General features: G+C 40.3%; 1 protein-coding gene across 1 annotated transcript in view; it reads left to right on the top strand.

Moving 5' to 3' along the window:
- Positions 1–13,341: 13,341 nt before the first annotated feature.
- The window catches only part of TDRD3 (tudor domain containing 3), a 179,558-nt gene continuing 166,251 nt past the window's right edge, over positions 13,342–26,648 (top strand). The window contains exon 1 of the mRNA XM_036249876.1: positions 13,342–14,156. The gene's annotated coding sequence lies outside the window, so the exon portion shown is untranslated. The remainder of the gene's footprint in view (positions 14,157–26,648) is intronic.

The following is a 26,648-nucleotide window of genomic DNA, read 5'->3' as shown; positions in this document are numbered from 1 at the left end:
ACTACACTAAAAGTCTGCAAAGATTTGGGGGGAACTGTTCTCTGCTTCCCTTTAAAAACACATCATCCTGTTCTGGCCGGTGTGGCTCAGCTGGCTGGAGCATCATCTCGTGCACCGAGGGGTCTCAGGTTCGGTTCCCGGTTAGGGCACATACCCAATTGGTGGGTTCAATCCCTAGTCAGGGTGTGTACAGGAGGCAACCTATCAATGTTCCTCTAACATCAATGTTTCTTTCTCTTCCTCTCCCTTAAAAACAAAAACAAAAAAAACATCCTGTGCACTGTATCAGATCATGCTGTAAGCACAAAACATATGTTCTCTGTCCTAAATAGCTTAACAGGTAACTTTAATGGCTCTAAGGAACATGGTAAAATTTAGTTCTTGAAAGTGAATGAAAGGACACAGGTAAAATACAAGCAGTGATGCAAAACCAAGACAGGCCATTTCCTCTTGTGCATACTTATGAAACTTGTCCATGTCCAGTTTTTGGAAAGTGACTGCCAGTGACTTATATTTAAATAAAAATGAATATGTGAAAGTTGAAATGTATCCAAAAGCTACATTAAATTGTGATACTCATCTTTTAAGTGGGTGTCAACTATCATTCTTTTAAAGTATAGGGACTTTGGACAATTGGACATGTAATGAAATTTTGATTTATATATATTTAGAAGGAATACAACTGAGATGGATATCCTTAGGAGTGTCTGCTCAGGTAAGTACCCCCTTGATTGCCTGTTTCTCTCACACTGTGATCCTCTGGCAGGCTCTGTGTAAAATGTGACCCCTCCTTCTGACCATTCCATGATGGGCTCCTTACCCATGCCACGCCAGAGTACTTTTCTATTTCCCTTTGGGGTCAAGAGCAAGAGTCTCACCCTGGCCAGTTTGGCTCAGCGGTTCGAGGATTGGCCTGTGGACCAGAGAGTCCCGCGTTCAGTTCCCACTAAGGGCTTGGTTGCAGTTTGTCCCCAGCCCGGGTTGGGTCATGTGGGTGGCAGCCACGCGATGTGTCTCTTTCACATCAATGTTTCTCTCTCTCTCTCCTCCCTCTCTATTGGAAGATAAATGCAAAAAAAAAAAAAAGTAAGAGTCTCTCTGTGGCCTGGAATTATAATATATAACTCAGGAGGTAAAGAAAGAGAAGAAAGACATGCAAGGAGCAGCAGAGATGTTGAGAATGTATTTTGCCTGGGAGTCCAGTAGCTTTCAGCCATTGTTTCCACTCCTTGAGGTCCGCTACTTCTCTACTTTTGGGTTCTATAGAAACCTCTGTGTCTTTATACATTCTATTTCTTTTTGCTTGGGTTAGGTGTTATTAAAAGCAAAGAGTCCTAAGACAACATCTCTTGTACTTTCAGTTATATATCAAAACTACTTAATATAGATTTGGAAATGTTCAGTGAATTATTAAGGATATTTGAAGTACTCAGTGACTTATAAAGAAATGATTAAATGAAATGGATAAGTAAGATATCTAGGTCAAGTAAAGTATTAAATTGGAGAAATAGATTTCAAGAATATAAGTATAATTTATGACATTCATAACAAATAACAAAGATAAATACATACACAGAAATATAGAATATATATCATGAGAAATGTTGCAATAATTAGACAACAAAATCCTTAACAAGGGTAGATGAATCTTCAAATTTATATAACTACCAACCATACTGCACATATATGTGAAACTCCAATATTTCATAGAATAAAAGAAGCCACATAAATCCACTCTGCCATATTCTTATGTATTCTGTATATATTTTTACAAGAGTAAGATATGCTAATTTTGGAAAACATTCATTTAAAGGACATAAAAGAAAGCTACACTAATGTTATGCAAATGTTCACTTAAAAGTCATTTGGCTGTATTTATGTCCAATTATATTAATATTCTGTTATACTTTGTAGCAGTTGACAAAAACCACAGTGATCACCTAATATATAATTTACTAGAGAAAGCACACGGCTTCTTCCTTCGACGATCAGAATGAAATCTCTATACAAGGGCAGAGACCCTACTGGTCTTGTTCACTGCTATTTCCCTGTGCCCAGGACTTAAGTAAATAACATTTTGTTAAAATGATATTTGAATAAATAGACAACAGAACCATCCAAGAACACATACAAAATATAGCACACACTCAAGCTAGTTAAAAGTAGTCATTTTACAGAAGCAAACAATTCTGTTAGAGCTGGGAGGGTGGTTTCCTTCTTTACTGAAGGAGTGAGCGCTGCTCAGGTTTACCAAGGTTGGCCTTGCCTTATCAGGGTAAAAAGTAGCCTTATCATTTCCTTACAAACCGAAGGTAGCATGGCTCTTTTCACTTTATATATATATATATATATATATATATATATATATATATATTTTTATCCTCACCCGAGGACATTTTTCCATTTTTTGTACAGATAGAGTGGGAAGGAGAAAGAGGAAGAGAGAGAGAGAAAAACATCGATGTGAAAGGGACACATCGAGTGGCTGCCACCCACATGACCAACCAGGGCTGGGGACAAACTGCAACCGAGGCACGTGCCCCCAGCGGGAACCGAACCCGGGTCTCTCAAGACTGCAGGTGGACGCTCTAACCGCTGAGCCAAACCGGCCAGGGCTCTTTACACTTTCAAAGCATCTTATCTCTACAGAATTCAGTTCTTGAACTCAGACAGTGTGTGTGTCTGTTCATGTTTTCTAAATCATGTCTTCTAATCCTGACGTTCTCTCATTCTTGGTGGGGTGCCTAGTGGTGTGCAATTAAATGTTTTGTAACTGGCTCTCCAGAAACACACTCACACACACAACAAACAAAATAAACAAATCTGATATCAGCATTTGCTGTGGTATAAATACACCATGGCTGATTTCAAGCAAACAACATGATATAAATGCTGAGTTTTGGAGATGTGCCTGTTTGGCTTTCCTGAGCAGGTAGCTCTGGTTCCATCGCAACACTGGGTTAAACAAAATTAGTCATCTTCATAATGAAAATATGGGTTCTCAGAACCCAGGGGTTTGGTTGGCTATCTTTATAGCACTTACAATGACAACTAATTAACTATGCATAAAGTCATTGAATGTTTTCATCCTCAGACTATAAACTTCAAAGGCAGGGCTCATGACCACTGATCTCACCGGCAGTGCCTGGTACAATGATTGGCTCATAGTGTGGACTCAATGCTTCCCTGTTGAACGAATGACTGGTTTATTCATCTAGCCTCGTTGTTTTTAAAACTTCTCTTTATTTGCTGAATCCTTTACACAAATTACATCTTTCATCAAAATGCAGTGGGTAAACCAGATGAAAGGCGTGCTGTTCTGCTTTGAGTGGGCTTGGGAGCCGAGACTCCAGCTTGCGGACCCTTCCCTTCGCCCACTACTACGGTTCTTGAGGCACAAAGTGGAGCCACTAGGATTTCCTTAGGAAATCCTCTGAAAACCACTGGACCAGTCGGACTGCTTGTATTCCTTTCTATAATGTTTGCACCCATGATCATTGAACAGAAGCTTGAATATCTCCATTGCTGGGGAACTCATTCTTCCTAAGGCTGATGTTCCTTGTGGAACTGCCCCCAGATTAAAATTCTTTATTATATTGAGCTAGAATCTTCTCTTTAGTCCCTAGGACTACCCTCTGGAAGTGATTAAGAAAAAAAATCTAAATTTCCTTCTATGTGCGAGTCTTTCAAATTTCTAAAGGTCACTATAATAGTCCTCTTTTTCTTGCCCTCCTTTCCCAGTTATTTTCTTTGTCCTTGTTTTATTTTTATATTGCTTACATTTTGATTACAGTAATAACAAGATAAACAAACTGTAGATAGTAAAAATATATTATTATTAAGTATAATGTAATGTAACAGTGACATAGCTTGCTTTTCTGAAGTATTTAAAATGTAACAAAAAGTATAAATAATAACACAGAAACATCCATATTCTTACCACTCAATGAACAATAACTAATATATCGTCATAATTGCTTCTATTCTTTTAAAGAAACAAACTTTACTGATAAAACAAATAATCCTCTCTGGTAACTATCTTCAGGTCTATTACATTTCTTCCCCACTCCAACCAGTATTCTGGGTTTGTTGTGTATCCTTCAAAACTTCAAAGTATTTTCATACTTTTAAATACATATGTATGTCTCTATACATCTAGAATAAATATACCTGTGCTGTCCAGTATGTAGCCACTAGCTAACATGGTTATTTAAATTTAAACTAATTACAATAAATTTTTAAAAAGCTGTTCCTCCATTGCACTAGCCCATATTCCAAGTGCTCAGTAGCCAAGCATGGCTAATAGCTACTGCATTAGACAGTGTAGATATAGAACATTTCCATCATTGCAGAGAGCTGTGTTGGATGTTTCAACTATTTTGTTATGTGTGCTTATTTTTAATTTGGCATTTTGTTATTGACATGCATCCAAATGATATATAGAGAGGTCTATTGTATTCCTTTAAACTGGCACAGAACATTTTATTTTATGAATATACCACGTTATTTATTTATTTTTACCTATTTCTCCCCAAGTGGACATTGGAGTTGTTTTTATTCTTATATTGTAAACAATGCTTCAATGAACAACTTTCTCTAAAATAAGTATCCAAAAATCAAAATGCTCTATCATAAGGTATGCATGTTTTCAGTATTTCTAGATATTGCCAAAATACTCTCCAACGTGGTCATGTTGACTTCCCTCTTATGCATAGTGTATTAAAAATAAATTTTCCCATATCCTTGCCAACGTTTGGTATTGCCTATTAGTTTTTGCCATTGGATTAGGTAAAAATGGTATTTTATTGATATCTCATTGTTTAATTTTTGTTGTTGTTAATCCTCACCCAAGGATATTTTTTCCATTGATTTTTTGTAGAGAGTGGAAGGAAGCGGTGTGTGTGTTTGGGGGGGGGGGGCGTAGAGAAACACTGATGTGAGAGAGACACATTGACTGGCTGCCTCCCGCATATGCCCCCCCTCCTGCCAAAGATCTAACCTGCAACCCAGGTAAGTGCCCTTGACCTGAAATTCAACCTGAGACTCTTCAGTGTGCAGGCCGACATTCTATCCACTGAGCCACACTAGCGAGGGCTCATTGTTTTATTTTATTTTATTTTTTTTAATCCTCATCCGAGGACATTTTTCCATTTTTTGTACAGACAGAGTGGGAGGGAGAGAGAGGAACAGACAGAGAGGGAAACATCGATGTGAAAGGGACACATCGAGTGGCTGCCACCCGCACGACCGACCAGGGCCGGGGACACACTGCAACCGAGGTACATGCCCTTAGCGGGAACCGAACCCGGGTCTCTCCGGACCGCAGGTCGACGCTCTAACCGCTGAGCCAAACCGGCCAGGGCGAGGGCTCATTGTTTTAATTTTTGATAAAACATTGTCACATATTCATTGACTACTTATATTTTTGTATATTGCCTATTCATATATTTTGCCCATTTTTCTACTGCGATTTTTTCCCTTTTAATGATTTGTAGTATTTCATCACATTGAAACTTGTTGTTATTCTGTTACACCACACACACACACACACACACACACACACACACACCTTAGCCAAATCCACTGTCATTTTTTTGTAATGCCTACATTATAATATTTAAATATTCCCCCATTGATGGACCTTTTGGTTATCTCAAGGGTTTTGTTCTTCTTCTTTTTTTTTTAATCCTCACTGGAGGATATTTTTCCATTTATCTTCAGAGGAAGTGGGAGGGTGAGAAAGAGGAAGGGGGGGAGAGAGAGAGAGAGAGAGAGAGGGAAACATCAGTGTGAGAGAGACACATTGACTGGGTTGCCTCCCGCACGAACCCCAACAAGGGCAGGGGACCAAACTGCAACCGAGGTACATGCCCTTGATGGGAATGAAACCCGTGATTCTTTGGTCCACAGGCCGATGCTCTAACCACTAAACCAAACCGGCCAGGGCTCAAGGGTTTTGTTCTTACAAATATACCAGTACCTCACTGACAACCACAACCATTACTCTTACTCAGAGAATATTTCTGGCTTTTTATCTTCTGGCATCAGGTGATTGACTTCCTGTGTTATCATGTCTAGACCTAGCGGAGCATTTAATTTCCAGCGTGCAATGCACCAGAGCCTTCTTTGTATCTACTGCTTTGATTAGCAAAATTGGAGATGGAGAGTGCTCTGTCAGAGTCCTGGAGTGAGGATGACCACTATAATCAGAGGCCTTTTTCCACACCCTCCAACATTCTCATTGCATATATAACATGAAAGAAAGACATTTTTGATTAAAAGCCACAATATTTTGTGGTTGTTTGTTGTCATAGCATAACCTAGTCTATTCCTGATGGACACACCCTATTTCTAGTACTTACTAAAAAAGTGTGTTTTTTTTTGTTTTTGTTTTTTTTAAGTGAAAGGAAGTTCATCTGACATGATTTATTTATTTATCCTCATCCGAGGACATTTTTTCATTTTTTGTTCAGATAGAGTGGGAAGGAGAGAGAGGCAGAGAGAGAGAGACAGAAACATTGACATGAAAGGTACACATCGAGGGGCTGCCTCCCACATGACCCAACCAGGGCCAGGGTCAAACTGCAACCGAGATATGTGCCCTTAGTGAAAACTGAACCCGGGATTCTCTGGACTGCGGGCCGATGCTCTAACCACTGAGTCATTCGGCCAGGGCTGATTTATTTATTTATTTGTTTGTTTATTTATTTTTCTTTATTGATATTAGAGAGAGGAAGGAGAGATAGATAGAAACATTGATGAAAGAGAACATCGATTGGCCACCTCCTGCATGCCCCACGCTGGGAATCAGGCCCACAACCTGGGCATGTGCCCTGATCGGGAATTGAACCAGTGACCTCCTGGTGCATGGGTCCGGTGTTCAACCACCAAGCCACACCGGCCGGGACATCTGATATGATTTATAATCATAGAATTCTAGGAATCAAACAACCTTTAGAGTTATTTAATTGAAATAGTATCTATTTCAATTCCTCTTATTAAATATTTATGTCCGAAATCATAAATTCTGGAATCATGACTAAGGTTAACAGCGAATTCCCTGGTCTTTTGTTTGTCGGACCCCGCTTCTTTATTTATCAGTTGATGGACATTTGGATTGTTCTCACTTTTGGCTATTATGAATAATGCTGCTATGAACATCCATGTATGTTGTTGTGTTAACATCTTTCCATTTGTCTTGGGCATATTGCTAGGAGTAGAATTGCTGAGCCCTATGGTAACTTTATGTTTCACTTTTTTAGGAACTACCGAACAATTTTCCAAAGTAGTTGCACCATTTTATATTCCCACTGGCAATTATGAAGATTCCAATTTCTCCACATCCTCACCAATACTATTATTGCCCATCTTTTTAACTATGGCCATTCTAGTGGGTGTGAAGTATCTCATTATGGTTTTGATTTGCATTTTCCTAATAACTAATGATGTTGAGCATCTTCTCATTTATTTATTTGGCCATTTGTATACCTTTTCTGGAGAAATATTTGTTCAGATGTTTTGCCCATTTATTAACTGAGTGTTATATAATTGAGTTGTAAGAATTTTTTATATATTCTCAATAAAACCTCTGTTTTTTCCCATTCACTGGATTGTCTTTCCACTGTCTTGATGGTGTCCTTTGAAGCACAAACATTTTAAATGTTGATAGCCCAATTTATCTAATTTTTCATTTTTCAGTTGTGCTTGGATGTCGTATCTATTGCCTAACTCAGTGTCATGATTTGCTTCCACATTTTCTTCTAAGTGTATTTTATTTTAGCTCTTACATTTAAATCTACAATCAATTTCAAGTTATTGCATATGATGTGATGAAGTCCAACTTCATTGTTTTATATTTGGATATCCAGTTGTCCCACTACTATTTGTTGAAAAAACTCTTTTTCCTTTCTTTTTTAAAAAAATCCTTACCTGAGGATATTTTTCTCTTTATCTTCAGATAGAGTGGGAGGGAGGGAGAGGGAGACAAGAGAGAAAGAAACATCAATGTGAGAGGGACGCATCGACTGGTTGCTTCCCACAAGACCCCAACTAGGGCCGGAGTCAAACTGCAACCGAGGTACGTGCCCTTGGATGGAATTGAACCCGTGACTCATTGGTCCATGGGCAGATGCTCTATCGCTGAGCCAAACTGGCCAGGGCTCTTTTACCCTTTCTTAAAACCAAAAATATTTTTGCCTCTTTTAGGCTTTTAGCATGTCTCCTGATGACTTCAACAGTTCTTCATGGCTCTCTGACATTGGCTCCCTTAAGTCATTTGAAGGTTATTGTTGTATTTTCTTAAATGTAAACGGTCTAAATACAAATGATTTATTGTGCCTCAGAGGGGCTAGGTACTCTTATAATCTCATATTTTGTTGTGGTGTCTATCCCTACTTATCCATAATCTTCTATCCTTCTTCAGTCTGAGAACATTTTTCTTCACTCATTTGATAGGGGCAAAACAGGTGAATGGATCCTCAGGCTCTCTTCTGTCAATTTATTCCATTTACTCCAAATAAATTTAACTCTGCCTTCTTGTCCTCTTATACCTAAAGCTCTTTTGTCATCTTAGTATTTCCTACAACATTTAGCTCATTGCAAGACTTCATATTTTCTGTAAATCAATGATTTATCTTATTAAAACTGGAAGTCCACCTTTTCATTTAGCCAGCTGCTACTATTTTTCCAGGGCACTAACTAATCTACCCAGAACATAATTCCAATAAAAATTTTCTGATGTGAAAGAAATTATACAATCCATACATTTTCCTTAATATTTTATTTTGAAAAATTTCAAACATAGGGAAAAGTAAATATATATATATTATGTATATATACATGGCACCTGGACCTTCCAATTAGATCCATTCATTTTTCACATTTTGCCACATTTACCTTCTCTCCTCCCTCTTTCATACATATACATAGATGTGCATATACATGTGTAAATATATCTATATGGCTAAACATATCTAGATATATTCTGAATCACTTGAAAATAAGTTGCAGATACCACAACTCTTCAGCCATAAATGCTTTGGCACAAAATGTTTAAGATTAAATACACGACCACATCTTTTCTTTTTTTTTTTTTTTTTTAATCCTCATCCGAGGACATTTTTCCATTTTTTGTACAGATAGAGTAGGAGGGAGAGAGTGGGAGAGAGAGAGAGGGAAACATCGATGTGAAAGGGACACATCGAGTGGCTGCCACCCGCATGACCAACCAGGGCCGGGGACAAACTGCAACCGAGGTACATGCCCTTAGCGGGAACCGAACCCGGGTCTCTTCGGACCGCAGGTGGACGCTCTAACCGCTGAGCCAAACCGGCCAGGGCACGACCACATCTTTTCTTGATTGAGGATTACATTTTGTTGTCATGTCCTTTGCGTTTCTTCAATCTGGAAGAATTCTACTTTTCTTAAAAAAGAAAAGTACAATGGCTTATTTGAACAGTCTGGGCCAGGTTTCTTGTAGAGTATATTACGTTCCGGATTTATCTGCCTTTCCCCTCACGTTTAACTTGTTCTAATAGCCTCTTTTTTTATCCTTTAAATTTGTGCTTATATCTAGACCTTGGCTGTATTGACATTTGGGGCCAGATAATTCTTTGTTGTGGAGAGGTTGCCCCATGGGTATTAAGGTATTTTGCACCATCTCCAGCTTCTGCTCATTAGATGAAATAACACCCCCTTCTTGCTCCTTCCCTGCTTGGCCCCCTCTCCCATTATGACAAACAAAAATGTCTCCAGACATTGTGAAAGTGGCCAGGAGGTGGGGAGCCAGGTGGGGATCCACCTCCTGATTAGGAACCACAAGCAAGAAGCTTGATGAAAATCAAGTTAAACAATTCTGGCAAGAATAGTTCTTAGATGATGTGTATTTCGTAACATCAACAAGCACATAATTGCAGATTGTCCCATTATTAGCGATTCTAGCTTTGGTCATGTTTAAGCACTGATTTTTTTAAAAAAGTAAAGGTATGTTTTCTATTTTGTAAGTAAGTTATACCTTGACACTTAAAGACCATGTGAAGATCCTGAACTCCTACAATCTTTCACCCAATGGCTTCTAGCATTCTCCGATGATTTTTGCCTGAATTATTTGTGGTTGATGTGAAAACTAGTGATTTTCTAATTCTATTATTTATTCTACATTTAATCTGTAATATTCCTCTGAAAGAAGATTTTCTCCCGCCTTTATTTATTTTTTAGTAGCACCCTGAACTCATGCATTTTCTTTATCTAAAAATTTTTTCCCTTAAATCCTCACTTGAGGACATTTTTCCATTGATTCTCTGATTCTCAGATAGAGAGAAAGACATCGATTGCCTATAGCAGGACCTGGACCAGGGCCCAGGGCCGGGAAAGGTGGTATGTGCCCTTGACCTGGAATCAAACCCCAGAGTTTTTGATCTGGGGGGCCACGCTCTAATTACTGAGCCAAATTGTCCTGTGCCTTTGTCCAATTTTTTATTCAATTAATTATTGTAATTACTGTATTTTTTCTGATGCTCATATTGTCCCAAATTTCTCCAGTGGAAATCCTCACTCCATTATATAAAGCATACCTCAAAGCAAGGAAATTGTTTTGAGGAGCATTTAAAAAAATTTTATTTTTCAATCTTCACATGAGATATTTTTCTATTTATCTTCAGATAGAGTGGGAAGGAAAGAGAGGGAGAGAAAGAGAGAGAGAAACATTGACTTGACTGGTTGCTTCCCACAAGACCCTGACTAGGGCCAGGGACAAACCACAACAGAGGTAGTGCCCTTGATCAGAAACTAGTCAGAGACTCATTGGTCCCCCGGCCAACGCTCTGTCCCTGAGCCAAACCAGCCAGGGTGCATTTTATTAAAGTAACTATAAGCACCATGCGATGTAATTTCTTACTGTATTATATTGCATATGTGTACAGATGTGTGAAGGCTTCACATTTAACCAGTGAAGAATTCTGGTGATTAGAACAACCTATAATTTTCAGTTAACAGGCTATAGTAACTGTCAAATGTAAATATTTGGTAAGGAAAGATTCAACAACCAATAAAAAGTATTAGCAATTTAATTTTAAGTCATCTATTTACTTTAGAATGGTAAATCTTTCCTGACCCCAGGATATAACGACCAGTGTCTGTAAATGGAAATATACAGGGTGTTCCCCTCCCCCCAAATGTATACTGGGTGACTGTAGATTCTATTACATTTTGAAAATGAAATGTATTTTAATAAACACTGGCTTTATGACACGATTTTTGTGTTTACATTTCTTGGGGACACCCTATACTTGCAGTATATATATGGCCTTTGCCGTACATTGTATACTGCAAATTGTAGGGAATAGAATTACTTCTGTTGCTAAAAGTGCTTGGGAATGTATTACAGTAACATCAGAGTTCAGGAAAGCATCGAGATTTTAGAACTATGACTTTTGGGAAACTGGAACAGCATAACCTAGTTAAAATGAGAAAAAATTTGTATTAAGGATTTAGCTCCACCCCCGGCAATTACCCACTTCCTTCTGTATCAGTCAACTACCTCCCCAGACCCAGGAACGGCTCTGTCCAGATCCGAAGTTAGCTCAAAATCTGTTTATGATGATGGCTTCAAATGAAACCACCACGGGGATGGGATTCAAATTCTCCACAGCTCACCCAGGCACTGAGCAGTTGCAGCCAATGCCAGTCTTTCCTGGGCCCCTCAAAGGTAAAAGACCGTGGAGAGTGGAGCAAATTTTTAGGGAGCGGTTCCCTGGGCCTAGTGCATCCTGATTGGCTGGCGTGGGTCTCGACCGCCCAATCATAATAGAGCGTCCTCCGCTCCGGTCCACGACGCCGCCGCGCATGCCCACTTGGGGACCCGCCTTTGCGCTTCAACCCTCCTAAGAGGCTAAGGGCACCTGGAAGGGGGCGGTGGGTGCCAGGTCTGGGTGCGTCCGTGTCAACGTCATAGGCAGCGCTGGGACACAGTCGTGCTTAGTGGGAGAGCGACGGAAAAACCAGCACTGACCGAACTGTCCAATTTTCCCACGTCCCTTCAGTGCAGGTTTTCTTGGGTTGACCTCTCACTTTCATTGTGGTGTCCGACCTGGACTATCCGATTTGCTTGTGCGGACTGGGAACAAGGAATCGACTGCATTCCCTTTCGGCGTCCAGGCGGGGTGAATGGAACTGGTCTTTATAATAAAATAAACTTTTCTCCCTAGTAGAGTGGGCTTGGAAACACTGTCCTCCGAGTGTTACTGCATGAAACACGGCCTTGCAAGCGCCGCACTGAAGGGCCCTCGCGGCTGCCGGCTCTGAGCTGACTGTCGGCAGCGCTGGAAACGCGGACGTTCCTTTCTGCTCTGCAGAGAACCTCCCGAACTAGTTGCCAAGGTGTGCAACTCAGAAAGGTGACCCGCAACAAAGCCCGACCCGCCCGAGCCGGGCAGGCAGCCTGCGGTCTGGCTAACACCCTGGCCTCCTACCACCGGGCCCAGCCCGTCCCCGGCTGATTACCGCCTCCGGCGCGCCGCGGCCGCCCAGCCCCACACCGGGCCGGCCCCTGCGGCCGCTCGGAAAACGCGGCGAGCGGAACCCGCACGCGGAAGCGCCGGCCGCACTGAGCATGCCCAGTTGCAGAGCCGACCAGAGGAGTTTTTTTTTTTCTTTCTTTCTTTTTCTTTTCTTTTCTTTCTTTCTTTCTTTTTTTTTTAGTCTCTTGTAGGAGGCCGCCCCCCCACCCCCACCCCAGCCCCCCACTACCCCGGCCTAAGCAGCTACCATGGCCGAAGTCCCCAGCGCGGCGTTGTCCCAGGCGGGTTGGTAAGTGGTGAGTCCCGCCGGCCGCGGCCGCGGACCAGGGCCCCAAGGAAGATTGGGGTTGGGGGCGGTGGGGTGCGTGTCGGGGTAGGCGGAGGCCGCCGCCCGCCCCTGGCCTTTCCCCAGGCCCTCCGGGCGGGCTCCGCCCCCGGCGCCACGCGGAGCCGACCGAGTCCCCCAGCTCCCCTCGGGGCGGCGGCGCGGCCTGGGCCCGACTAGCGGGCGGCGGGCCGGGGCCAGCGGGGCCGCGGGCAGGGCGGGCAGGGCGGCCCAGGCCCGAGCTGGCCCGCCCGCAAGGACTTGCAGCGCCGTCCGCGCCTCTCCGGGGTGGGGGCGTTGCTGCGGCGGGACGAGGGGGCGCGGGCTGGAGAACCGAGTGCGCGGAGACCGAGGATCGCGGCCGGAGCCCGCAGGCCCGCAGGAAGTTGAGGGCCGACGGCAGCACGGCCCTGGCTGCTGCCGGGCGCCTCCTTTCTCCCTGTTTCGGAGCACGGTACCGACGGTGGGAAACCGAGCCCCGCGACACACACAACTTCTCGTGCTCAGTGACCGCCTTGCAGTGCGTGTGGGTGCTCCGCACAACTTTTCTTCTAGGGATGCAGGTGTTCTGGTTTTGAAGCCGTTTTATATCAAGGTTTTTAGGATCTGAACGCAGTAAAACATTGTACGAAATTAAGCAGTTTCTGCAACTGCGGCCATTGCAGTTGTAAACATCCAGTTTAAGTCAGTAACGCTTTTCCAGGCCTGTATCGGCACAGTCAGAGATACGGGTGGGAAGGAGGAGGAAAGAGATCTGTTTGCCCCTGCTCTCTGGACGTCCAGGCTTCCCGAAAAGAGGGGAGAGGGAAGCATTAGAAAGGACAAGCACAAAAACGGAAACTAGTGGTAAACTGGAAGGAGCAGCAGATGTGCAATGGACATGGAGGGGAAGGAGAGTTAATTTCCAAGAGAAGTGGGCTTTGAAAGAGGCTGAGGAGAAGGTTTTGTAGACCCCGAGTCACTGGAGATTAGGCACAGAAATAGGAAGGTGCTTTTGCGTTTGCAGAGCTTACACTAGATCCATAGGCTTCGTGGAAGTGGGAGGATGTCCAATGACGACTAAGACCAGAAAGTTTGGGGCCAGATTATGGAGGCTACAAGTGCCTAAAAGATGTGCATTTGATATTGTGAATGAAGTTTTTGACTAGGGTAATGTGGAAACACCCGTGTTTTGAAGAAGCTGCTCCTGGCTCTACAGCCACCCCATTTTACAGGTGGAGACTGAGGCACAGCGCTGTTGAGGAACATCCCCAAAAAGACATAGCTGGAAAGTGGTGGAGCTGAATGGCCTGACCGGAGGGCCAGTTCCAAATAGGGTGCTGTCAACTATTATGTGTTATTGTTCCTACAGTTGTTGGGTAGAACACCATTAGCATAACAAACTGTAGAGTTAAAAACTCACCTCATTTAGTTTCGTTTTTTGTTCTTTTAACTGGAATCTCTTCCTTGAGTTTGTTTACCTCACAAAGTTGTCGTGGATGATCTTGGATCATTTTCCCATTTGAGTTGTTCCCCATTTTTTTATTAGATTGAGCCTTATTTTGAACAAGTTTTATGACTTCATTCACAAACTTAGTCTTTTACTACTTTCCAGCATGACCCCACCTCCTTTAGAAAAGCTAGAGTTTCATTATTTTGGTTCCAAACACGTAGTAAATTGTTCTTCTTTGGACTCCCTTAAGAGTGGGGAACTACATCTTATTTTTCTGTGCACCTGTAGTGCCACAGAGCACATTACATTTTAGGTTTTCAGTAAAGTCTGATACAATTGACCTTGGAATGCCCCTGCCAATCAGAATTCCCTGGGAAGGTCTCTAACCAAGCCCAGGCAGAGTTCCTCCAATTGTTATTTTGTTATAAATCCCCAGCAATGTTACATTATGAAATGTGCCACTTTGTATTACAAATTATCTGTTTACATATTTTACTTCCACCAAACTGTTGCTTTTATGGGTCTGACTCATAAGTGAGGCGTAATCTGTGTGTCTGATAAAACTACTTACCCTTCTAGGAGTTGGGGAGTGTGTCATGTAATTTATGATGGGTCTTTTGTTTTTAATTTATTGATTTGAGAGAGAGATTGATTGATTTGTCTTTCCACTTATTTACGTAGTCATTGGTTGAGTCTTGTATGTTCCCTAATCTGGGATCCAACCTGAAACCATGGTTTATGGAAATGACACTCGAACCAGTTGAGCTGCCTGGCCAGGGCCGCTAATGGGTCTTGAACAGACTGAACTTGTGCCAAAGAAAATGAGGATCTCCTAGGTTTTCAGGAGCCTGTGTTGTAGTAGATCTTATATTTAAGTAGAGACTTACTGTGTTAAAATTCAGACTCTCAGCCCTGGCCGGTTTGGCTCAGAGGTTAGAGTGTCGGCCTGCAGTCCAGAGACCTGGATTCTGTTCCCACTAAGGGCATGTGCCTTGGTTGCAGTTTATCCCCGGCCCTGGTTGGGTCGTGCGGGTGGCAACCACTCGATGTGTCCCTTTCAGGTCGATGTTTCTCTCTCTCTGTTTCTTCCTCTCTCTCCCTCCCACTCTATCTGAACAAAAAACGAAAAAATGTCCTCAGGTGAGGATAAAAAAAAAATTCAGACTCTCAAAGGTTTAGGCAGAGGAGAGCATTGGAAGGATAATTTCTGACCATAGAGCAGCTTTGATGAACTCATTCCAGTTCTGACATGCTGAGTTTCATCTAACTTGGAATTCTCTGTTACTGTCACTAACCATTTTCCTTTGTACTCAGACTATTCATTTAATTACTTGTAGGACCTGAAAAGAAACAGATGCCAAAACACCTAAAGTATTATTACATCTGTTCTGTCAGTTTCACCTAAATAGGTTAGGGAAATATTTAGCACTGAAAAGCTTGTTTCTGAAAATGTGAACTTCAGGGAGTACAGATGATCCACATAGACTGATCTTGTTACTGACAAGACCCTCCGTTCTTGTCCTCTTGAAGGAAAGATTTCAATCAAGAGACAAAATGGAGAAAAGTAAGCAAGAATTTATTGACCACAGCAAAAATATACTTAGGGCAGTGAAACAGGGAGGGGCATAGAAGAAGCACCAGGAGAGCCTGGGCTGGGCTGCTTTGGTTCATTGGAAGTCAGAGAAAAGGGGGCCTTAGAGGCAGGTTCAGGGGGTTAACCCTAGACTAGCTGCGGTTATGAATTGCTCCCTGGGTTGCAAGTCTCCTGGGGTCCCTTTAGGAGATACATGCCTGTGGGGGAAGAAAAGGGGTGGGGGAGGTGAGGGTATGCTCCTGGGAAAGGGGGGAATATGGAGGGAAAGAGAGAGGGAGGGAGAGGGAGGAAAAGGGAGAAAGGGAAGGCGGGAGAGAGAGGTACAGAGAGAACAAGTGTGAGCTGGGACCTTTGTTTTCAGGGGTTTTAAAGGCTGGGTGTTGAGGGCAGTTCTTAGGGGAGGATCAATAGAATATTCATCAGCTTTATGCTGATGTACCAAAATGTTTTATTGTCTTCTTTTGCCTGTCCTTGGGTGTGGTTGGCAAATGGCACTTAATTAGATTTGTTGTCTTCTCCATGAGTAGGGTTATCTAAGCTATTTACCCTCTCTGGTTGGGGAAGAGAAATGCAAACCATTTACTCTTGTGTCCTTGTTTTAGGGAAGATAGGATTTATTAGATGGCTGCAAACTGCTGTTTAACTATCTGTCTTAAATTTCCTATTCCGCTTGTCCTGGAATTTTCTTGGCTTCTTACTATTCTATAACAATCTATTATTCTAATTTGTTATTTTTGAATACATTTTTTCTTAAGTCTTTATTCTTCATTAGAACCCCACAAAAATCATTATTTTAAAATACAACTCCCAACAGTAGTGACACACACACTCATACACACACACAAACAACTTCTTAAGTTTAAATCAGCAAAGCCTAATGCGTTCTGTGCTACTGGCCACTAATAAAAAAATATGTATACAGAGAATTAGATTTTGCTGATTTGAACTTAATAGTTTTAGGGACTTCTACGGTATAGTGGTTATGCTTAAATAATACACTAAAAGGTACATTGATGCTATGTAATGCTTCAGTATGTGCATGGGATAATTTTACTGAGAGAATTGACTCGATTTGTCTAGATAACAGAGTTACTTCACTCTCTGCCTTTTTTGCTTTTTCGCTTTGGAGATTTCCCTTAAGGGGAAATTGTGTATTTCTACTAACCATTGAATCTTTTGAATTTTATTTTTATAAATATGAACCTTTGAAACTTTTTAAAAAATAGAAACCAATGAAGAACAAAATTTCAACCAAGTTAATTTAAAGATCTAATTGATTTTATTGAATGATTCATGAATCAGACAGCATCCCATCTAGGAAACAGAAAGGTGTTACGAGGAGAGGGGCTGGAACTGCAGTTAGGTTAGGTAGTTAGTCTTGGTGGGGCTTACCACAGCATATCTCTCTCTCTCTCTCTCTCTCTCTCTCTCTCTCTCTCTCTCTCTCTGTATTTTTAATGCTTGCCCGAGGTTATTTTTCCATTGATTTTTGTCTTTTAGATAGAATGGGAGGAAGGGAGGGAGATTGAAACATCGATGTGAGAGAGACACATTGATTGGTTGCCTTCCACATGAGCCCCACTGGGGCTGGGGATCAAACCCAAAACCAAGGTATGAGCCCTTGACCAGGAATTGAACCCCTGACTTTTTGGTGCACAGGCTGACACTCTAACCCCTGTATCACACCATCCAGGGCTTTCCATAGAATTATTGATTGTATAGCTTATTCCCTCAGTGTGGAGATGAGAAAACTGAAGCACAGAGAGAGTATTAACAATTTTCTCAGAGTTGTAAGTGGCAGAACCTAGATCCCAAAGGTCCAGAATAAACATTCAGTACTCATTTCCGCCAAGCTGTGGTGACCACTTCTAATTTAAATTGTTGATATAAAAACAGAACATTGTAAAATTGAAAACTGGATTTCAAAGCATTTTGTGATATGTAAATTTACTTGCTATTTGGGAAAGATAAGGTACTTCTGTGGAGTGATGGTGTTGGACTCAGGGAAAAGTTTCCCTCTCAGTGGCTCACCTAACTGCTGTGTGAGTTTATCTGAAAATCTGGTTAGCTTTTTGAGGTCCAAGAATATCTGACAACGGTAATGCATTATACTGTATATTTTTGCCTAATCCAGTAGTTTTGAGTTGAAGACACCAAAGGAAGCCTTAGAAATAGTGTTTCCATTTTATTCTGAAAGAATCTATATCCTTAGAAACTCCAGGTTTCTAACATCCAAGGTTTAACCAGGTTGTGCTCAGGAGTTTTTTTGTTTGTTTTTTGTGGAGAGGCCAGGGTTAGAGGTGAAAGAGAGGATGACTACAAAGGTCGTCTTCTTACCTTGATCCCTTTGAATTTCACCTTCCCTTTTGGGTGGTCTCTCTGATTACTGGTGCTACCACTACACTGATGTCCTCTGGCCCAAGTGTATACCAGAATTACTTCCCTTTGTTTCACCTTTGGACAACTAAGAAAGACTTTTCAAAATTTAAAGACCTTTTCAAAACTTAGTGCTAGAGAACAGCCAGGGGATAGAGAAAATAAGAAGCACGATGGCAGTATGGATTATGAAGTGATTGTTGCTCCCTCGTCTTGAGGGGCCTGCCCCGTTCTTCATGTTGCCTTGAGATAGCTACTTCAAAGAAGTGGAACAACTCCAGGGCTTTTTGCTGGAATTTTAAATTCCTGGCTTTTGACCTATACACAGATGGAGAGCTTCTTTTCACATCCCACAAGCTTCCTCCCAAACACATTAACGATCAAGACTAAAAAAAAAATCAGATTCCTGTTCTGTATTCCACTCCTGTCCCTTTCTTGTTTGTCTGGTTCCAGTTTTCTGACACACCTTTTCCCCAGGAGATTGCTAGTGAATGATCTCAGTCTTCAGATAAGAAATGGTCTTTGCAGCATCATTAATATAACTACGATACCTTCCCATAATACACTATTGCTAACCAGCCATACAATAAAAATTTATGCAAAGGATATTTCAGTATAACAGGCATAGGTATATTTGTAAAGACTGTTGACAATTGTTTATAGAATTGTATAGTAAGTACAGGACTTTTTGATTATCTAGAATTATAAAATACTTTATCATTACCACTTTGATATAAATGTACCCTTGGACTACTGTTTTTGAAAAGATCAGAACCTTTAAAACACTTTTTGGATGAAGCAGAATAATAAATCATGCTGAAGAACACTAGAAGAAACCAGTTACTTTGTACTTAGTTTTCAGGGGAGCTTATTGGAGACATCCTTCTATTTTGAGATATTTCTTGTTTCTTTAATGAGTATTTGTAACTATCTTTGGTTTATATTGTTTGTGAAATTATAATGTTCAACGGCAATAAGCGTTCTTGACCTTCTATCTCAAAATATGTTATATATTGCCTGATTGCTTCTATACATATTGTAAACTACTAAAAATGATGGGATATTCTGTGCAAGTCTTCATGTTTTAAGGTGCTGTTTGGAGTGATTTTTTTTTGGTGAATAACCTATAAATCTAGTTTCAACTGCCTGTAGACTTGACTGCCTCAAGCATAAAGGGGGTATAAAAAGAAACTTGCTACCTCAGCAAGTTGAAAATAATTTTCTCCTCTCACACAGCAGCATTTGCTAAATCAAGTAAAAATTGCATAGTAACATTTCAAGAATCATAAAAATACAACTATATTACTTTTTTGGCTTATGTTTCCTCTTTTCGACAATAGAATATGGGCATTTTGACTTATCATGTTATAGTTAAGTTCTATCTCTCTAGAAATTCTGACTTTTTGAAAGGGGTAGGACTTGGAAGTAGCTGAAGAACACTGTACCTCCAGATAATTTTTAGAAGAAGTGGACTGCATTCCCAGCAATGCAGACATTTTTATATGAAATTAAGAAACATTTATGAAGTCATAGAATGACAAAGAACTTAGAGAATGTGGTGAGGGGCAAAAATGTGTTGTGATAATGTAAAGTATTGACAAGGGTGTCAAATCAAAGATGATAGCAGAAAAGAAGCACATCAGTAATGTAGAGAACAAGGAAAGAACCACATTGTACTACAGGACTGGACAGAGCTTATATCTGTCTAAGTACTGTAACCCTCTAACACCTGCTCAGTGGGTCTGAGTCTGTGCACATGTGAGCACTTCTCAAACACATTATGGTTTTACAGCCTTTAAAGTAGAGAGAAATCGCTACCCTCATCCCTCATTTTATTGGGTACATATGGTGTCAAGACATCTCGTGACAGGCACTTCCTTTGGTATAGTGCTACCGAAAGTATAGTATTTACAACAATAGTCAGTTATAATGCAGAGGCATATGTAACCATATACAATAATGTCTATACTGAAATACATGTAGTAAATACATATTTCTCTTATGCATAAAGCACTGTGTTTGTTGTTGGGATGGTGTATAAGACAGGCAGAATTTAAACATCTTATATACTGGTATTTTACTTGCCGGGTGTTGTTGAAAGTAGTTAACTCAGACATGGGAATTCTGGAAGGCTTTACAGAACTAATGATGTATAAGCAGAGTATGTTGAGTATGCCATCTGGTCTTTGTCTAGGGAAAAAACAAGGTGGATTCATTGGTGTACTCATTCAACAAATAATTATCGAACATCTTGTGGCAGGCACTTTCTTTAGTACAATCGAAGGTAGTCTTATGGGGGGGGCATTAATTACATTTTTAAATGCATTGCATTTGTAAAGTATACTAGAAAGGAGAAGGGAGATTGTTCTGTAAGAACTTACAAAAAAGGGAAATTTGATGTCTTCATGGTGGTCAGAGAATGCTTCCCTGAGATCTGGAGGATGAGTGAGAATTAAATAACCTAAGTAAGGGGAAAGCAGCATATACAAAGGTCATGCAAAGGTGGGTACAAAGATCTAAAGGGCCAGGATGGGGGAGGACAGGACAGAAAGGCAGTATACTAAGATGGGGCTGGGAGATACTCAGGAGCTAGATCATGTAGCTCAGGCCTTGAGGACCATGGTGAGTTTTGTGTTTATTCTGGAGGCAACATAGAAATTAGTTGAAAAATTTTATCAGGGAATGGGAGGGCTAAAGTAGGGATGTCATCATAGTCAAGAAGTTTTGAGATATCCTTGAATTGAAGATAATGGATTGGAGGTGGGCAGGAATATATGGAGGGAGTGGGTGATGGTTGCAATGGAGAACAGTAGATTGAGTTGAGTTATCTAGGAGGTAAAATAGAACTTTTTGCTGGATTGGATATAGGAATGAGAGAAAAGGAAGTGTCAAGAGGTTGGCTTCTAGGTCTTTGGCTTGTATACCTGAATTGGCTAGATAGAAACTATTAGAAGAGGGCCACATTTTTGAAGGATGGATCATGAATTCAAGTTGGACATTATTTCAGTATGAGGCGCCTTTGAGTCATCTAAAATAAGATACCAGTTAGGCATTAGGAAATACTAATCTTGCACTCAGAAGAGAAAATTGGAGATATAAATTTGGAGTCATTTGAATATAGCTGATGATTGAAGAAGGGCATGGATGAGATGAGTTAAGGCTGCACTGTCCAGTTTGGTAGATATTAGCCACATGAGGCTACTGAACACTGGAAATGTGTCTAGTTCAAATTTAGATGTGCCATAAGTGTAAAAATTCACACTGAGTTGGAAGACTTAGTACAAAAGCAGAATGTAAATATCTCATTAATTTTTATATTGTTAGATATTGAAATATTTTTAATATATTGTAGTAACATTATATTAATATTACCTGTTTGTCTTTACTTTTTTTTTTTTTTTTTTTGTATTTATCTTCAGATAGAGTGGGAAGAGAGAGAGAAAAACATCGATGCGAGAGAGAGACACATCGACTGGTTGCCACCCACATAACCCCAACTGGGGCTGGGGACAAACTGCAACTGAGGTACATGGCCTTAGCGGGAACTGAACCCGGACCTCTCTGGTCCGAGGGCTGACGCTCTAACTGCTGAGCCAAACTGGCCAGGGTTCTCTTTGCTTTTTGAAATGTGGTTACTAGAAAATTTTTAATTACATGTGTGGCTTGCATTATATTTCTGTTAGACAGCACTGATCTGTGATCTAAAGACAGCTTTGAGTAAGAATAGGCTAGGTTCAAGCACTAAGGAATTTCAGCATTTTTAATGGAGAATTCACCTTTAGGGAGCTGCCAGAGAGGGGAAAATGCATTTGAATGCATTATGAAAATCATGATTTTTTTTTTAAAAAAGAGAAAATGGACATATCTTTAAGAGTTCTGTGACAAGATTATTTGATTGGGTCATTATTAGTTTGTTGACTTGCTGACATTAGAGATTCAGAGCAGTTTTTAAAGCATTATAAATTTAGATATCTGAAGATCCATTTTTTAATTCCTCATGAATCTCACCAAACTTCTCTAAATATAAAACTCAGTAGCAGCTTTTCAGAAGATACTCTGTCATGGATATAAAGTGAAGATGTTAAGAGAAAGTTTTTTGTTGTTGTTGTTTAATCCTGACCCAAGGAAATTTTTCCATTAATTTTTAGATAGACTGGAAGGGAGAGACGAAGGGATGGAGGGATGGGGGAGAGAGGTGGGGAGGGGAGGGAGAGAGAGAGAGAGAGAGAGCGAGAGAGAGAGAGAGAGATGTGAGAGAGATACATTGATTGGATTCCTCCTGTACAACCCCCACAGGGCTGGAGACTGAACCTGCAACCCAGATAAATGCCCTTGACCAGGAATCGAATCCATGACCTTTGTGTCTGGGAAGCTGATGCTCTAACCACTGAGAAAACTGGCCAGGGCAAGAAAAACATTTTTATTTTATTAAATTTTAAGTAGAACCTTTAAAAGTTTAAAAATTAATAAAGGTAGATTTTATAAAATACCTAATATGAAACATTAAACATAAATATTGATAGAAAACTTGCTCTGGATTAAAGACTAAAATGTTCGACCCAAAACCATAAAAATCCTAGAAGGAAATGTAGGCAGTAAAATCTTGGACATTTCTCATAGCAGTATTTTTTTCTGATATATCTCCTTGGGCAAGGGAAACAAAAGAAAAAATGAACAAATTAGACTACATCAAACTAAAAAGTTTTTGCACAGCAAAGGAAACCATCAACTAAATGAAAAAAACACCTCACTGAATGGGAGAACCTATTTGCCAATAATATATCTGATAATGAGTTAATATCCAGCATTTGTAAAGAACTTATAAAATTCAACCCCCAAAAAACAAGCAATCCAATTAAAAATTGGGCAAAGGACCTGAATAGACACTTCTTTGAAGAGGACATACAGATGGCCAATAGACATATGAAAAAATGCTCAACATCACTAATCATCAGAGAAATGCAAATTAAAACCACAATGAGATATTACCTCACACCTGTCAGAATGGCTGTCATCAATAAATCAACAAACAAGGGCTGGCGAGGTTGTGGAGAAAAGGAAACCCTTGTGCACTGTTGGTGGGAGGGCAGAGTGGTGCAACCACTATAGAAAACAGCATGGAGTTATCTCAAAAAAATCAATTTAGAACTGACTTATGATCCAGCTATTCCACTTATGGGAATTTATCCAAAGAAACCCAAAACACTAATTTGAAAGAGTATATGCACCACTGTGTTCATTGCAGCATTATTTACAATAGCCAAGATTTGGAAGCTGCCCAAGTGTCCATCAGTAGATGAGTGGATAAAAAGCTGTGGTACCTTTACGCAGTGGAATACTACTCTGCCATTAAAAAGAAGGAACTCTTACCATTGCGACAGCATGGATGGACCTGGAGAGCATTATGTTTTGTGAAATAAGCCAGTCAGAGAAAGACAAGGGCCGTATGATTTCACTCATATGTGGAATCTAATGAACAAAATGGACTAACAAGCAAAATAGAGACAGACTCATAGAGAGCAGGCTGATAGCTCTTGGGGAAGAGAGTGGACTGGATGGGGGTGGTGGAGCGATTGAGCAAAAAAAAAAAAAAAAAAAAAAAAAAGAGAGAGAGAGAGAAAGATCATGGATAAGAATAACTGTGGTGATTGGTGGGGGAAGTCGAGGCTGGTATAGGAGGCCTAACTGGTGATGGACAGAGACTTGACTTGAGGTGGTGAACACACAATACAGTGTGTAAATGATATGTTGTAGAATTGTACACCTGAAACCTGTATGATTTGGTGTCACCCCAATTAATTTAATACAAAGGAAAAATAATTCAGTTCCCCACCTGAAGGAGGGAGGGAGGGAGGGAAAGAGAGGGAGGGAAAGAGGAAGGGAGGGAGGAAAGAAAAACTTGCCACATAAAACCAACATTTTATAATGGATTTTCAAATTGATTCAGTTTAAGTTTTGTTTTGGGAGAGAAATGGGGGCATATGTAAGTTTAAGTGTCCAAAAGGTTAATAGGTAATTATGAAAAAGTTAATGCAATAATTCTTCCTTTTTTTTCTTTAAAGATAGAAATGTCTTTTTAAAGTTTTTATTGTTGTTGTTTTTTTCTTTAGAGAGGGGAGAGAGAGAGAGAGAGAGAGAAAGAAAGAAGTATCGATGTGAGAGAGAAACAGTAGATCAGCTGCCCCCTGCATATCCCCTACCCCAGATCATGCCTGAAACCCATTGATGTGTCCTGTCCGGGAATCGAACCAGAACCTCAATCTGGTCAATGGGTCAACGCTCAGTCCACTGAACCACACCAGCCAGGCTGAAGTAATTCTTTATTTTGCCATAAATATATTGTAATTTTGGATCCAGAGAAATAAATAAATATGTGCTTTTTATGATTAGTTAGTTTGATGCCTTATTATTGTGTAAGCTCCTGTAAGGCAATGCTTAAGTCTTTCCATATTTTTATAGTATTCCTTGTATTTAGCAGGTGTGAGGTACACAGTAGACACTTAAATGCTTGAGGAATGAATATTAGTGTTATCTTAGTGTCAGTATCTCATTAAATTGTTTTTATATTCTCAAGAAACATAAAACTTGTTCAAGCTTTTCGAGAGTAGAAATTTGTTTCTCAAATGAATGTTTTGAAGTTAAAACTTTTTATGAAATAATGTAATCTTGGCCCTGGCTGGGTATCTCGGTTGGCTAGAGCTGTTTATGATATGCTAAGGTTGCAGGTTTGAGCCCAGTCAGGGCACATACAAGAATCACCAGATGAATGTATAAATAAGTGGAACAACAAATCGATGTCTGTCTCTCCCTCTCTCTTAAAAAAATCAATCAATAAAAAAATGTAATCTCTATAGAAATGTAAGAACCTGTTACACAAAGCTTTTTCTATTTATTGATATTAACTTCTAATGGAATACAAACACATGCACTCACAAGTATGTATTTGTAGTTAGTTAGATGTAAATTTTGAAATATGTTGATAAACTTCTTTGCTTGGAACAACAGTTTCTGTCGGGGTTTTGAAATTTTCTCAGAGCAGTGTTAATAGAAACCATTTTCAGAAGTTTATTAAATTAGTATGTTAGTCCTATGTCCTAATTATTTCTTTATACATCTGATATTTTATATGCTAAACATTTTTACTTTTTTTGTTGTTGGTATTTCAGAATTGCTTATTAGCTCAGAGTTTCTGGTTAGGAAGGCGTCAAAATGATGAGATTGTAATTCATTCTAGGCAAAATGTAGGCAGTTAGGCACTTTGCAGTCTAGTAAGCTGGCATATGGTTTTAGTCCACTGGGGTTTTACCTGAGGACTCTGCCAAGCACAGGTTGCTTTTTTGTTAACTTTCAATTATGAACACCAAAAAGACCATGCACATATTACTAGTTAGGACACAAAGCATGTGAAATAGGCTCCGTCTCAGTGTCCTTCCTTAGTTCATCATGCTCAGAATGGCAGATAATTAGTGATCCTTTCTGCTTTGAGCTGCTTGTTAGTTGATAGACAGGGGCTTCTGCTCCAAAGGGTTTGCCATGATATTTTGTCCAGGCTACCCGATGGTTCCCTCTGTCTGTTTCACTCTAATTTGTGAGTTACAGTGATGTTTCTCCAGGATTGTGTTGATTTGACTTCTTCAGTTGTGCTTGGGGAGGGATGGGGTAAGGTTAGTGCCCAGACTCCCACAGATCTTCTTTGGTTGCTCTATTTCGAAGTTTTATAGGATCCCATCAGGCTGTACTTTTTTTCTTATTTTATTGCTGCTGATAAGTTTTTTGACTGGTTCTTCTAGTTGTGGTTATTTGCATTGTTTTTATTATTTTTTTCCTTGTTCATCTAAATAGTTAACATATCCATCATTAATCATCATAGGCATATATAAGGTGTTTCTTTAATAATTAAAAATTGAGCCCTGGCAGGTTCGGCTCAGCAGTTAGAGCATTGGCCCGTGGACCAGAGAGAACCAGGTTCGGTTCCTGCACATACCTCAGTTGCAGCTTCTCCCTGGCCCCGGTTGGGGTCGTGTGGGTGGCAACCAGTCGACGTGTCTCTCTCACATTAATGTTTCTTTCTCTCTCTTCCTCCCTCTCTCCCTCCTGTTCTATCTGAAGATAAATGTAAAAAGAAATGTCCTTGGGTGAAGATAAAAAAAAATTTTTTTTGATAAATAATGAGCCCTGGCTGGTATGGCTTACTTGGTTGGTGCATCATCCTGTACACCAAAAGGTCACGGGTTTGATTCCCAGTCAAGGCACACACCCTTGTTGTGGGTTTAACCCCTGGTTGGGGCATGTTCAGGAGGCAACCCATCGATGTTTCTCTCCCTCTTCATTCCTCTCTCTCGAAAATCAATTAAAACATATCCTTGGGTAACAGATTTTAAAAAATTGACAAATAATGAAAGTATT

This window comes from Molossus molossus, unplaced genomic scaffold (assembly GCF_014108415.1).
Source record: "Molossus molossus isolate mMolMol1 unplaced genomic scaffold, mMolMol1.p scaffold_m16_p_9, whole genome shotgun sequence".
Classification (NCBI taxonomy): Eukaryota; Metazoa; Chordata; class Mammalia; order Chiroptera; family Molossidae; genus Molossus; species Molossus molossus.
This window is presented reverse-complemented; position numbering and strand designations above follow the sequence as displayed.